We start from the raw sequence: 14,945 nt of genomic DNA on the forward strand, positions 1-14,945 counted from the left end.
CACAAATGGTTTATGGTGAATGTAAAAAAGGTTATGGTGAATGGTTATGGTAAAATGTAGCATACAAACATATATTTTAAATTGATCTGTTTTTGGTATAATCACAGTTTTCCAAGAAATGATGAAATTAAATATATTTCTCTTTATAGAGTAAAGATTTGGTAACCAAAAAAATATGTAAGAACGTCCTGGGCCATAAAATATTGTGATATTAAAATACTTATAAATATTTACAATTTATAAAATAAATTTATTCAAAGAGAAAAAAAATAATGAATTTTGTTTAATTTTTTTTTCACTGATGTCTAAAATGAAAAAATATTGTGAAATATTTTTTAGTTTTTACTTTAAAAATTTTTTTTATTTTATTGTTTTTAGCAATTACATATATTTTATAATGGAGTCCAGACAAGAAAATAAAGCAAAAAAGAGAAAACTAGAAAAAAATTTAGCTTCATTGTTTTTTCAAGTTGCGCCTTTTTTAGTATTTCTAATTCGTTGATAACACATACATATGTAATAAATGAGTAAATATGTAATACTCAAATAAGAGTTTTTTTTATGTTTGGTTTTTCTCCTAAACTAAAGCAGCTAAAAAAATGATGCGTTAATTACATGTATTTATATTATTTTATAATAGAAAAAATAATATTTAAATATTATTTTATATAATATTTAAAATTAATAAATATAAAAATAATATTTAATTGTAAATATGTACATTTGTATATAAAAATTTAGATTTAATTCGCATACAGCTAAGGTAACCGACACATCCCACATATGTAAATATGTGGGAACAATTATAAGGATTTACTAGAACTGTTTCTTAAATACTATGATTCTGAGGGGATGCAATTTTAACATTCTAGTCTTCACTGAAACCTGGTTAAACGATTCATTCAAAAATGAAGAAATACTTGATAGCACTTGGTCCGTATATAGAAATGACCGTGATTATAATTCCACAGGTCAATCTAGGGGGGGACGGAGTTTTAATCGCCACCAATAATCATGTACCAAGTCAATTGGTATCTTCTAGGGTTTTTTCAACTTTTGACCATCAATTCATTAAAGTTCACTCAGGTAAAAATTATACCTACATAGGTGTGGTGTACTTTCCCCCAAATTCAGACGAGTCCTCATACAATAATTTCTTTGACGATATATTCACAATTATGAATGAGGATGATAATATTGTAATTTTAGGTGATTTCAATCGACCATCATTATCTTTTGTCATCGATGATTTTGATAACCAACTTCTTCCTATCAATATCATAGATGACATAGATTTTGACCTCATTAGCACTTTTTATGGGAACAACTTACAGCAAGTTTTTCGTTACCCCAACAGTAGAGGTAATTGGTTGGATTTAGCATTTTCTAATGCTTATGACACCATTATGTTCGTTCTTCCACTGACGAAGAAAATCTTTTCCGAAACTCAATCCATCACAACGCATTGGTTTTAGAACTACCCAATTCCAACCATAAGTTCTCAAATACTAATACAAACAACGAAATTGTATATGATTTTATGAACGCTGATTACCACAGCATCAATTATGCCCTTAGTATAATTGATTGGGAAACGTTGTTGGAGCAGCATAATTTAGATAATATTATCTATGATTTTTATTCCATTATCTTTGAAATAATTGACAACCATGTTCCGAAAATCCGTAGAAAAGACAAAGTAGAAGAACCTTGGTTAGACCGTAATTTAAGACATTTACGCAACCGGAGAAATAAATTATACCATAAAGTTAAGCATTCTGGTAATGACAACAACTCACTTATAAATGATTATAATGAGTTGACGAATGAATTTAAGATTAAGGCAAACGAGGCCTATGATAATTATGTCCAAAATATCGGTAACTCAATAATGAGTAACCCTAAAAACTTTTTCGACTTCGTTAATACTAAACGCAAATCATCAGGTTACCCGATTTCGATGTGTATGAATGGCAAAATGTCTTCATCTCCCACGGAAATCTGTAACTTTTTTGCTAACAACTTCCAGCAAATTTATCGCCCTGAGTTACCTTCACATAATGTTAATTTCAATCCTGCACCCCTTGTTAATAATACCAACCCGCTTTTCGAATACCTTCATTTGTCCGTAGAAAATGTTTTTCAGGGCATCAGTAACCTAGACGTTAAAAAGGGATCTGGTCCTGACCTTCTACCACCAATATTTCTTTACAATTGTCGCTACATTCTGATAAACCCTCTTACCTCAATATTTAACAGATCTATATCCACAGGTATTTTTCCATCAGCTTGGAAAAACTCGTATCTGATACCAATTCACAAAAAAGATGACAAAACAGCGATAGAAAACTACAGAGGTATTGCTATTCAGTCTGCTATCCCAAAATTATTTGAAAAATTAGTTACTAATATACTTGCGCCGGTCATCAATCCATTATTAAATAAAGAGCAACATGGTTTTAGAATTGGTCGCTCGACAACCTCAAATCTTACAGTTTTCACATCTGACGTTCTTTCATTAATGGAAAAAGGTTTTCAAGTTTATACGATATATAAGGATTTCAGTAAAGCTTTTGACCGCATCGATCACAATATCTTGGAGCGTAAACTAGTTAAGCTTCTGATAAGAGCTAAATTTACATTTTTTTAACATTACTATATTTATACTAAACATGCGATTCATGCACATTGTACAGGTACTAGAACAAGCCAACAATGCATAGACAGGTGAACTTTGTATTTTTTGTTTTGAAATTTAAGTTCATATAGATGTAATTTTTAATATTTTGTAAGTCAACGGCTTACCTTATCTAAGTTTTAATTTTCCTTCTTTCATTAAGTGAAACTTTAATGTACATACATTCATATTTTAACACGTTGGTCGTTCAGTCTCAATGTATTGCCGGTGAGCAAATCTAAAATGTCAAAAATGGTGAACATAAGAACATCTATATGCGTGGAATTATCGCTGAACATACAAATAGCTAAGCAACGTAGAAATAAATTTGATTTCTATGGAGAAAAAAAAATTAAAATTTTATATATGTAGCTCTTTTACTTAAACATATACCTAACTATGACTTGAATAATGCGCTTACAACGTAGATATTATAAAGTATCACATTCCAAAAAGTTTAGCAAAAGCTTGTTTTGGAATGTGATACTTTTTGCAGTTACTTTTGATACATTGCACTTTTTTTCGAATGCGTTCTACACGTAGTGGATACGTAAAATAAAAATAAACCGGGTAGCGAAAAAATCGAGCACGCTTTTCTTATACATGTCATATAAATGTTTCCAGAAATAACCAATTAAATAAACTAGAATATTTTCCTAAAATGCAGCATAAAAGTGCTATTTATAAGTTTTTAATGATGTATTAATGTTTGGTAAATGAATATTAACACAGACCTGTATTATGAAATTTTCAAACAAACTGAAAGTATGTACTAATATTGAATAAATTGTTTTTTAAAATGTATCAAAAACTTTAGCGGTTTATTTTTATAACCTAAAGGTATACCTGGCCAATGGTGTAGTAGTTATTGCAATGGTCCTTTAACAGAAGGACCTCGGGTTCAAAGCCCAGTCAGGTCACTATAAAAATTATATTCAATATTATATAGTTTTATACAAATAACATGATACTCTACATATTAACGAATAGCCATATTTCAACAATATCCTATTTTAAACATACTAGAAAAATGAAATAGTAAATATCAATAACCATAAATATTTAATATAAAACTTCGATAGGCTCGTCACCCACCAATGACGTAAGACATTGGTGTTCATGATTATCTATCATATCGTGCACCAGCCCTATGCTCCTCCCTGGAGCGAAACAGGAATAAAAAAAAAAGGTATTGAAGCTCTGAGACAACACCTTTACATTGTAATACGGTACAATCGTTTAAATACCGTACTTACACTTTTTACAAAACATCATTGAAGTCACGGATACTTAGTTTCTCTAAATTGTAATTTTAAACCTGTGATACAGGGACTTAAAGTAAGTCGCTCACAAGTGACCGCGGATTCTACATTGCTTTTTAGATTTGGTCACGAATTACACGTTTTGTGCTCAACGTATGTATTTTTAGCACTTTTCCAAAAATTTTTTGAAAAAAAGTGCTTATTAGTTTCACTCTGTCCGTCCGTCCGACCGTCCGTCCGTCCGTCTGTCCGTCCGTCCGTCTGTCCGTCCGTCCGTCCGTCCGTCCGTCCGTCTGTCCGTGTGTCTGTTTACAAAACTTCTACACTCTTGAAGATAGAAAGCTGAAATTTTAAATGTACATAGATCTTTACTACAAACTTATTTCCGTAGAACAAAATTTTTACCTATCTCTCCCCCTCTAGAAGTTACACCCCCCAAACCACTAAAAATGGTCTTTTTTAACTATTTGTTGCAACGAAACCATAAGCATTTTTGAAATTTTGCAAACGCATAAAGGCAGCGGCTTGCTTCCCCTAGCGTGGTACACTATAGTTAAACTTTAGAAAAACAAAATGGCCGTTCAAATTTACCGTTATCTGAAGTCTTTTTTTTCAAAATTTTTGATTTCGTTTTTCTTCTAGACCCCAGCTTGTAGAAGCTTGAAATTTTATGGACTTTTAGACATTAGCAAATAGTTTATTTCGTTAGAAGAAAATTTTTTTCCATCTCCACCCCCTCTCAAGTTATCGCCTCTTGAAATTTGTAAAATTTGAATTTTTGACACCTTATATTTCCGAAACCGCAAGCTTTTTCAAATATCTATAAACACAAAAAGCTAACGGTAAACTCCATGACATTAAAAAATATAATTATTTTTCTTAACTCACACGATTTATCCTTAAAATCGAGCATTATGTTAACCCCTCTTTATATTAATTTTTGCTTTATTTCAAAGACTGCATAAATCGTTCATCCTAAATATATGCAATCCTAGAAATAGTTTTGTATATGAATGAAAATAATTTTAATAGTGTGATAAATAGCTATAAATACACTGTATTTAAAAGCAGAATTTTCACTTGTTGAAGGGAAAAGTGCTACAATACAAACCATTGGTTTGACCCAACTTTATTTATATTTTTTATAGTCATGAAGCTCAACGTGTTAATTTTGTTTTAATGTTTTCAAAAATATTTGGAATAAGTGCGGTTCGTACAAGGGGCTTCTAGTATACATATATAAAGTTTTTAAGTTTTTTCAACTTTTCCGTCTGGTTTATTTTTTTTTAATGAGAATTCTCTTCTTTTTACGCCATTGTTACCCTTTTTAAAGTTTTTTTCAAGCTTTATTCCAGAAGACCTGTTAATTCTTTTTAACAAGTGCATTTGACAATCAAAAAAAGTTCGATTAAGAGCTAAGTTCGTATTTTAAAATAAAAAAAATATGAAAAAGAAATATCTCGTTTTTACACGATTTAAGGTGCAATTCTTTTTGATTAAACTGGAATAATGCCTTGATAAAATTTTATCATCAAGTTTTTCTAAATAAAAATATTCTAAAAATGTACCTAACCTTGATTTATTTCGAGGACGCGTTTTGGGGGAAATCAAGGAAAACTAGTATCTTGTTTTAAGTCGAAAAATAAAATGTAAATCGAAAATTTTTAGCGGGAAATAATTGGAAAATTTAAATAGAAAATATGTAAAATCTCATCGTTAATTTTAAAATTATAGAGGTTGAATAAGTGTTACATCAGATACGTCAAACATGCGGTCCGCAGCTTTTGCTTCTGTGGACTAAATTTTATAATCATTTACCTACAATTAAGCGTGTTTTAGCAAAGTTCGGAAGCACATAATTGTATAAATTAGAAAGTAATAAAAGAACTAAAAAATCATTACTTACAGATCAAGGTCTATCAATATTAAAAATATTAAAATTACAGATTTACAGATCAACATGTTAAATCATTATTAAAAATATTAAAATAACGATTGCGAATTAAATTCAACGAAATAAAGTAACAGAAAAACGTTCCTAAATTTCCTTAAAAAAATTATTTTATAGCTTTTTGCATGACTGTATTATTTTTATGTTTTATATGTTTTTATGTTGATATTAAAAATCAAAATTTGAGTATAATTTAGTAGTTTAAGTTTTTAATTGTGGGGCCCGAAGCAATGTATGGCAACCCTTAAATGGTCCGTGATGTTAAATGAGTTTGACATGCCTGAACTTAAAAATCGTCATTCCTGGAGAACTTCCGAAAATTTACTCCTAATAATATCTCAATTTTATAAACTACATTATACAACTAAGAAGTTGGAAAAATTAAATCGAATATAAATTCGAGGAAGTTAGTATGGCTTTCCTAAAAAAATCAGGGATCCATAGACAAAATTAAATAACACTCGTGAGATACGAAATTGGAAAAAAAACGGTATAAAAAACACTTCGCCATACTTTACTTTTTTGCACGCCTTTTAAATTGTTTTGGGTAAAAATATGAATATTGTGATAAATTTAAGCGCGGTTTATAGATGAAATTAGCAAAAGCTGCAATATTATACATATAACTTGAAAAATTTATGTTTTTTTTTAAATAAACAGTTAATAATTCAAACTTTTTTAACTTTAAAGCTTTGGGATTTCGAAATTTAAAAAGATTTCAATTAGAATAAATATTTATGTGATAATTAGACGTGATAGAATTCCGTTTTAGTCGTGGCAGACCAGATATGGAGTTGAATATCTTGTGTCCGCTGGTACCCTGAACGTCCCGCCTTTTTTCCTGATTTTTAATTGAAAAAACATTTTTATTTGACTGCAGCACTAAAAAAAAAATTTTAAAACCTATGAACATATTCTTGAACTACTTTTCTATATTCTTATTTTTTCTTTCTAATTAGCAAGACATCAAATTTTTTTGGGGGGAGCATCACTTTTATATTTTGATTTTTTTTGTCATTCCTAGGATGCGTGTTCCTTTAGTTAAAGTTGAACTGTTGCCGCTTTTTAATTTCAGTTTAAGATCTGCCCAATTCGAATTTATTTTTTCATGTAAAGAACTAATAAAAGCTGCTAAAAAGTATATATGTATTATATTTTTTCTGTTCTATTAATTATAATTTTTTTCTATTGATTAAATTTTTGTTTTGCTGTTACCTAGATTTGGTGAACAATGAATTAATTTGTTATTTTTTCTAATAAATAAATTAGAAAAATAATTTTAAAAGGAAGTCTAAACAGCATTTGTTTCTTTCGAAATTGAACCATGCATCTAACTGAGACATAAACGACATATAATCTGATACATAAAGCTATAATACTTCCCAAAAAGTAAAAAAAAATTAGTCCAGACTGTTCTTAAGCCTCCGTACCTCAGAACATATTTTGATTAGCATCCGCATCCTCATACATCAGTGCATAAAAAATTGAACACGCTTTGTATACATATAAAGGCTTTGCTTTTTGTTGGATCTCCAATTCAATCCTAAATCTGAACATAAGGCCCTTATGATTTTGCCATGATCCGAGAGATTCAATAGCGATTTTTTTTAACTGTGCATTTTAAGTTCTGGGTTGTTTCCATTGACTTTTTTCCGGTGGTACGTTTCTATATATGTATGCATCGTTTGGCCGTTTCGTCTTGTGTTTATTGAACAAAAAAAGTTAAGTTTCTACTAAATTGCTTGCCAAAGCCAAAGTGATATACCAAAGCATGAAGTTTTCTTTTTTGAATCTTTTAGTTCATAGCAATTAGCTAACCCTGCCCGAATATTTTCTTATTTTACATGTTATGTATATAGTACATTACAGGTTTTTAAAGTTAATTTAGAGTAAATATTATATATTAAAAAATTTAAAGATTATGATTGAATGAAAAGCCCATTTTCTAGGCTCGTTTTATCTCATTTATTTAACATTATTTATTTATGGTTAATAATAATTAATAATAGTAATAATTTTGTATGATACATATTGTGAATACTTTTAATTTTGAATTTGCTTACATACATACATTTTATGTATTTAAATCAATTATTTTGGTAAAAAGTTACTCAAACGCTCGAAAACTATTACACATAATATTTTTTTTTCATTTTGTTATTTTGTATAAGTAAACTTAGCGTTTGTAACCAACAAATTTTCAACTAAGAGTTTCCTATTTGCCAAGGCAAAGTACATGAAAGTTCATATTGTTTGATTTTTAATATTCCTTACTAAAAATGGAAAGAGAAAGTTAATTCATTAATATGCATTTTTCACATATTTCCAAGTGTGTACATATTTCCCAGGGCTGATTTGATAATCAAGTTGGTCAGGCTTAATTATTCAAAGTTCACTGCTAATTCAGCTGGGATCTATAGTTGTGTTTTCTTTTCATATTTTACTGTTGTTATTTAACTTTTTCATTTGTGTGTGAAATCTGCAATGAAAAAAATATAAAGGGTAAGTGATTGGGTACAACAAATTAAATTAAAAAGTAAAAGCGAAATACATATAAAAATTCTAAAAAAAAACAAATACATATGTATGTACATATGTGTAAAGAATGTTTTTTCGGTTATTAAATTTTTAGCTCTAAATAGTATCGTAAAAAATTTTAATCAAAATGTTTTATATACTGAAATATCAATCATAGAAAAACAGTTATATTCGTTTGTTCGATAAGCAGTTACAGCGAAATTGATAACTTCTTGATCATCTGCATAAGGTTGAACAATAAATTTATAAGATCATAATTTTTTTAATATGATTATATTTTTGATAATTTCTCTACCATGTTTTTTCTGTAGGTTATTTTTTATGCTTTTATACCAATAAACTAAGAAATTGAATATCAAATATGAAATTTCCCTTTTTATACCCTGCACGAAGTGTATTAACTTTGGTATGGAGTTTGTAACTACTTGAAGGAGTCATCTGCGGTATGGACATATATATATATATTCTTGCTCAGCGTAAAATTCTGCGTTGATTTAGACATGTCCGTCCGTCCGTCCGTCCATCCGTCCGTCCGATCGCACGATAACTCAAAAACGAATAATGCAATCGACACCAAACTTTCACAAGTTGCTTCTTTTGTGCCAAGGACGAACCCTATTGTTATTGGACCAATTCGGACAACGGGTTCGGACAACGCAGCCATACAACTCAAAGAGTTTATTTTAATTATTTCAAAAACTAATAAAGTTACAAGTATAAAATTTTGTATACATGTCCAATCATATTCTACATATGCTCTAAAAATTTTAATGAGATAGCTGCACCGGTTCGGGTGGCTGCCATACAACTCCAAATGCAAATTTTTTATATTCGGCAAAATAATAAAGTCAGATTCATGAAACTTGGCAGTCATGTGTCCAATTATAGGTCAAAGATATTTCTGAAGTTTTGGTGGAATTGCTTGACAGGTTCGAGTGGCTCCCATACAAGTCCAAAAGCTTATTTTAAATATTTGGAAAAGTAATAAAGTTAGATTCATGAAACTTGGCAATTGTGTATCCAATTATAGATCAGATATATTAGCGAAGTTTTAGTGGAATTGTTTGGCAAGTTCGGGGACCTTCCATACAACTTCAAAAGCTAATTTTAAATATTTGGAAAAATAATAAAGTCAGATTCATGAAACTTGGTAGTTGTGTGTTCAATTATAGGTCAGACATATCCGTGAAGTTTCTATAGAATGGTTTCACAGGTTTGAGTAATTGCTATACAACAATGAAAGGTGCAGGGTATAATTCAATCGGTTCATACCGACTGAAACACTTTTACTTGTTTTAGATTAACTTACTTTTTTACATTTGATTGAGTATTATATTTTTATCTAAGAAAGGTTAAACAATTTTAGGTAATTTTTATGCAAATTTGTAATCATTTTCAATTGAGTTTTCGAAATTCTTTTGAAAAAAATTGATACATACTACTGCCAATGAATGGGCGTTATCACAGACATCTTTATATAATTTTGTAAAATTATAAATCGATTTTTCTTAAAACTAGCAATATTTGACGAGAAAACCTATAAATTTTACCAGATAAATGTACCTGTGTATTCAACTAAATTACACAAATTTTTTAAATTTTCTTTTATTAGAGATTAAATTACATACTTAATTTCAATAATATTAGGTAATTGATTAAATTATATTTGCCACAGGCACCAGAGTAGAATTTAAAGCTTTCACAAATTAAAAATACTTCGTTGGTGTCGATTCGCTTTTTCCTAATGCTTGTATCTAGGGTTTAAGAAGACTCAGTTTTCTTCAGATTCGGCGAGTCCGAGTTGTAATAGGTCAGAATCGCCGAGTCCGAGTAAAAGTAATTATTTTTTGTTATATTGAGACTTCTAAAAATAAAAAATATATTAATACACTTCCATTGCTTTACTAGAAATTAATTAACAAAACAAATTCTTACTAATAATTATAAAGAGAATATATTATTGCATAAATAAATGTATCGTTCAAATTTGTTATCAATTCTACTACCTATAAAAAAAGCACTTCTCAGTATTTTTAGAGATTGCTTTAAGTATTAAAAATTAAATTAAATTAATTTTCAAAATTTAACCAAAATTGCATTATGATTTTGTTAAAAAAAATATTATACATGCACTTTCAAATTTGTAATTGTAAGATCTGGACTCCCCGAGTCTCTCGAACGAGTACCGGGTCCAAGTCTTTCTCCATAGACTCGGCGAGTCCTAGTACTCGGACCCGAAAAACTCTACTTGTATCCATTTGTCCCTGATGACCTCGTTTAGCAAAGTAAATCTAGGTATAGCATTTACGGTCTCCTTTTCTCGTAGACTATGGCTTCTGCATCCTTCGACGCCAAACTTTCGGGTAGTTTTTATTTATATGAAGGTAATAAAATATACTATTATATTTTATTTAAGTACCTATGATTACAATAAAACTTTAAAAAGTACACCAATTTTTACAAATTTATTAAGTGGTTTTTCTTTTTACATAAATTTTAGTATTATTTTTTTTAAATTCCACCTTTCTTTCATACAAAATATTACGAGCAAGAGAAAAACTTATTTATGTAAATTATAAATCTTCATTTTATTTAATAACACAAAAAATTAATATAATTATTCACTAAATTTAAATTAAAGTTAAATTTTAAACAGCAAATAAAATATTTTACCGCTCAGCAACACAGCCTTCCCGTACGAAATTTATATACATATGATCTAAAGAATGTTATAGTCTCATATTTTGTTAGACTTTATTCAATAGACATAAATATAAAAATATTAACATGTCTTGTACATTATAGGAGCTTATGACATTATGCATTCATAATTATGTACATATGTATGTAAACACTAGCATCGTAATATATTGATAAGTTATGAACTTGTTATAAGAGGTGTTATCACTCTGTGTTTTTTCATATACTTTCCGAGAAGTAAAATTTTAAAGAATATATAAATTATTATTAATTATAGAAGCGAATAAAAATTCTTGTTTAAAATGTTAAGAAATTTGTACTAAATTTTCTACACATGCAAAACTAAACAAGCAAACTTAGTTATTCCTAATAATTTTTGTATTTTATTTGTACATTTTGATTCTATTTATATAGGTACATATATCAATCAATTATCCTATTCACAGGTAAATTTTTAAATTCGTTTAAATACACAACATAAATTGTATATGAATGTACGTTACATTATATATTCAACACCAGATTGTATAAAAAGTTGCCGCACAAAGGGAAAAAAAATTATCATTTACGTTTTGCAAATTTACCTAGTTAAGAAAAATGCTACCAAAATAACAATGTGCTACTGTTTTATAGACAGAAGTTCAAAAATTCTGATCTGGTAACCACAAAGTTTATTTCTTTGATTATTGCTCAAAATTTCAACTTCCAAAAATTTTAAGTTTTAAATTTTCCTTTTTAAATTTAAGAATGTTAGTAAGCTTTTAGGTTAATTTTTTGGACAGTTGAAACTTTTATTTCAAATATTTACCAACGACGTCTGAAAACAAAAATTTTTTTCTTTAAGGGTCTTTAATAGTAAAAATATTATTTTCAATATTAAGAAGAATGTGATCTGCAGAAACTACATTTTTTTTTGTTTCAAAAAAATAACAATAATTTAAGAATATCAGTATCAAGAGATCCACCAGAATTATCCAGGCTATAAAATTAGAGTTAGGTAGAGATCCACCAGAATGGCAACCCTGCTGATCGTAAGAAAAAAAAATTGTATATTACTTCACCATCGATGTTTGCGATTTATTTTTTTAATGTTGCTTTTTATTTTATGCTTTTTGTTTTTATATTTTGACTAGTCGTGTGTGCTTGCATTGCAAGCCTTGCAAGTATTATGTTCGTAATTTTGAAATTGTGTCCTATTCTGTGTCTGAGATATTGTAAATTTACTTTTTTTCTTCAAAAACACACCCTTAATATACATATGTATATTTAGATATGTTTATACCCGTACGAACGTATGTTCAAAGAGTATACTAAATTTGCCTTACCGTTTGTAATGCTAAGAAATAACAGCGTTAATTGAATTGGACATGATCGGGGTACCGGTTCGGGTGGCTGCCATATAACTTTAAAATTTATTTGGCTATATCTCAGAAACTATAAAAGCTGTGGTATTGAAATTTCAAATTAAATCAATATATATTTAGGGCCAATGTGTCTCATAAGAGTCATTGAAATTATTTGGCTCCTTCTGGTACCTGCCATACAATTTCAAAGTTATTTAAATATATCTTAAAAGCTGTGGTATTGAAATGTCACGCAAGCGAATTTATTAGTAGGGCAAATGTGTCTCATAAAAGTCGTTGAAATTACTTGCCTCCTTTTGGTACCTGCCGTACAGCTTCAAAAGTTATTTGGCTATATCTCAGAAACTATAAAAGCTATGGTATTGAAATTTCACACAAGGGAATAATTTAGCAGGACCGACATGCTTTATAAAATTCGTTCACATTTCTTAGCTCTTTCTGGTAGCTGCCATACAACTTCAATAGTAGTTTGGCACACACAGTATTTTGAAAAACACATACTACTGAAATTTTGCGTAAATTAATATGGTAATACGGCAATTTAAAGTCATAGTCATAGTCATATTTATTCGCACATAGGATAACAAATTCGTACGAATATCACAGGGTTGACAAGGCCAACGCTAATTTTTTCCTAATATTTTACAAAATAAAACTTAAAATAAGAAATGCTCTTAAAAATAATTAAGAAAAAGTATATAATTAAACAAATAATTAGTTCTTTTGAGATGTAATATCTTTTGAGTAATATGTTGTAGAACATCTGATGTCATATTTACATTAAGATTATTTCGATTTTTCGAACAAAAAATATGTGAGATCAATATATTTCAAATATTATTTATTTCTCGGTTTGTGTTTCTAATAATAACGTAAAACGTATCATTTATTTCTTTGTTTGTGTTTCTAATTACAAAAAGTATAAAAGAAAAACGTGCTTTTGTTATACAAAAATTTTTTCAGAAAATCTTAAAATAGAGCTATTTCGTGGCTAAATAGTTCCAATATCACATTTTTCTGGGACTCTAGAGGCAAAACCCTATCTAATGCCTTTTGTCTCATGTCTCTAGCCCTTCTAGAAGTACCCGTATTTTTTGACACCTGAGAAGTAACTATATATATATAATTTAAAATAGGATGGTTTATGAAGAGTTATACGAAATATGAATAAAATATAGAATTATAAAGGGAAATTTAAGGTACTTCGTAGCGTGTGGTGAGTAGCGTGGTAGTCTGATAACCAGAAGGTTAGGCGATCAATGCTTGCCTGGATATTTTCGTATTTTTCTTTTTTTGGATTATTTTAAAACTTTTTTTTTCATTTTGTTTAAATTTTTTGTTTTATTTTTTTTAGTATACAACAGATAAATATTATTATAAAAGTTTAAAGAAAATTTCCAAAAAAATATTGTTATAATAGTTTGGAAAAATTCGCAAAAAATTTCAGTATATAAATATGTATGTATATTTTTTTAAGGCTTCCTAATTAATTTTTTTGTAACTTTTTATATGAATTGAATAATATTCAAAACTGTGGTTTGGCATATAGAAATAAATTTTAAATACATAATTATTAAATCATGGGGGTAAACTTACAGAAATATAATTTTCAAATAAAGAAAAGGTTTGGGCATAAATAAAATAATATTTTTAGTCATCTTAAAATAGAGCTATTTCGGGGCTAAATAGTTCCAATATCAGATTTTTCTGGGACTCTAGAGGCAAAACCCTATCTAATGCCTTTTATCCCATGTCTCTAACCCTTCTAGAAGTACCCATACTTTTTGACACCTGAGAAGTACTATATATATATAATGTAAAATAGGATGGTTTATGAAGAGTTATGCGAAATATGAATAAAATATAGAATTATAAAGGGAAATTTAAGGTACTTCGTAGCCTGTGGTGGGTAGCGTGGTAGTCTGATAACCAGAAGGTTAGACGATCGATGCTTGCCTGGATATTTTCGTATTTTTCTTTTTTTGGATTATTCTAAAATTTTTTTTTCATTTTGTTTAAATTTTTTGTTTTATTTTTTTTTTAATATACAACAGATAAATATTATTATAAAAGTTTAAAGAAAATTTCCAAAAAAATATTGTTATAATAGTTACGTACATAAATATATATGTATATATTTTTTTAAAGCTTCCTAACTAATTTTTTTAAGCTTTCTATATGAATTGAATAATTTTCAAAGCTGTGGTTTGGCATATAGAAACACATAATTATTAAATCATGGGGGAAACATACAGAAATAAATTTTTCAAATAAAGAAAAGGTTTAGGCATAAATAAAATAATATTTTTATTCAAATATATGTATGTACATGAATGTATTAGAATTGATTATTTTAAAATTTTTTGTTCAAAAATTAGAAATAAAATTTTAAAAACAAACATACATAATTATGAATGTTTACCTATTTTTTTTAAAACTGCGCGTGAACATTT

The 14,945-nt window shown here is 28.4% G+C and overlaps 1 long non-coding RNA gene across 1 annotated transcript; it reads right to left on the reverse strand.

The window, feature by feature from the left end:
* Positions 1 to 7,815: 7,815 nt before the first annotated feature.
* Positions 7,816 to 8,365, reverse strand: LOC129614827 (uncharacterized). Its single transcript, XR_008697406.1, has 2 exons — positions 8,228 to 8,365; positions 7,816 to 8,163 (listed from the first exon to the last, which is right to left on the reverse strand). It is a non-coding gene; the product is annotated as an uncharacterized LOC129614827 (long non-coding RNA).
* Positions 8,366 to 14,945: the final 6,580 nt, after the last annotated feature.

Source organism: Condylostylus longicornis, unplaced genomic scaffold, assembly GCF_029603195.1.
Source record: "Condylostylus longicornis isolate FDR11 unplaced genomic scaffold, ASM2960319v2 ptg000121l, whole genome shotgun sequence".
Lineage (NCBI taxonomy): Eukaryota > Metazoa > Arthropoda > Insecta > Diptera > Dolichopodidae > Condylostylus > Condylostylus longicornis.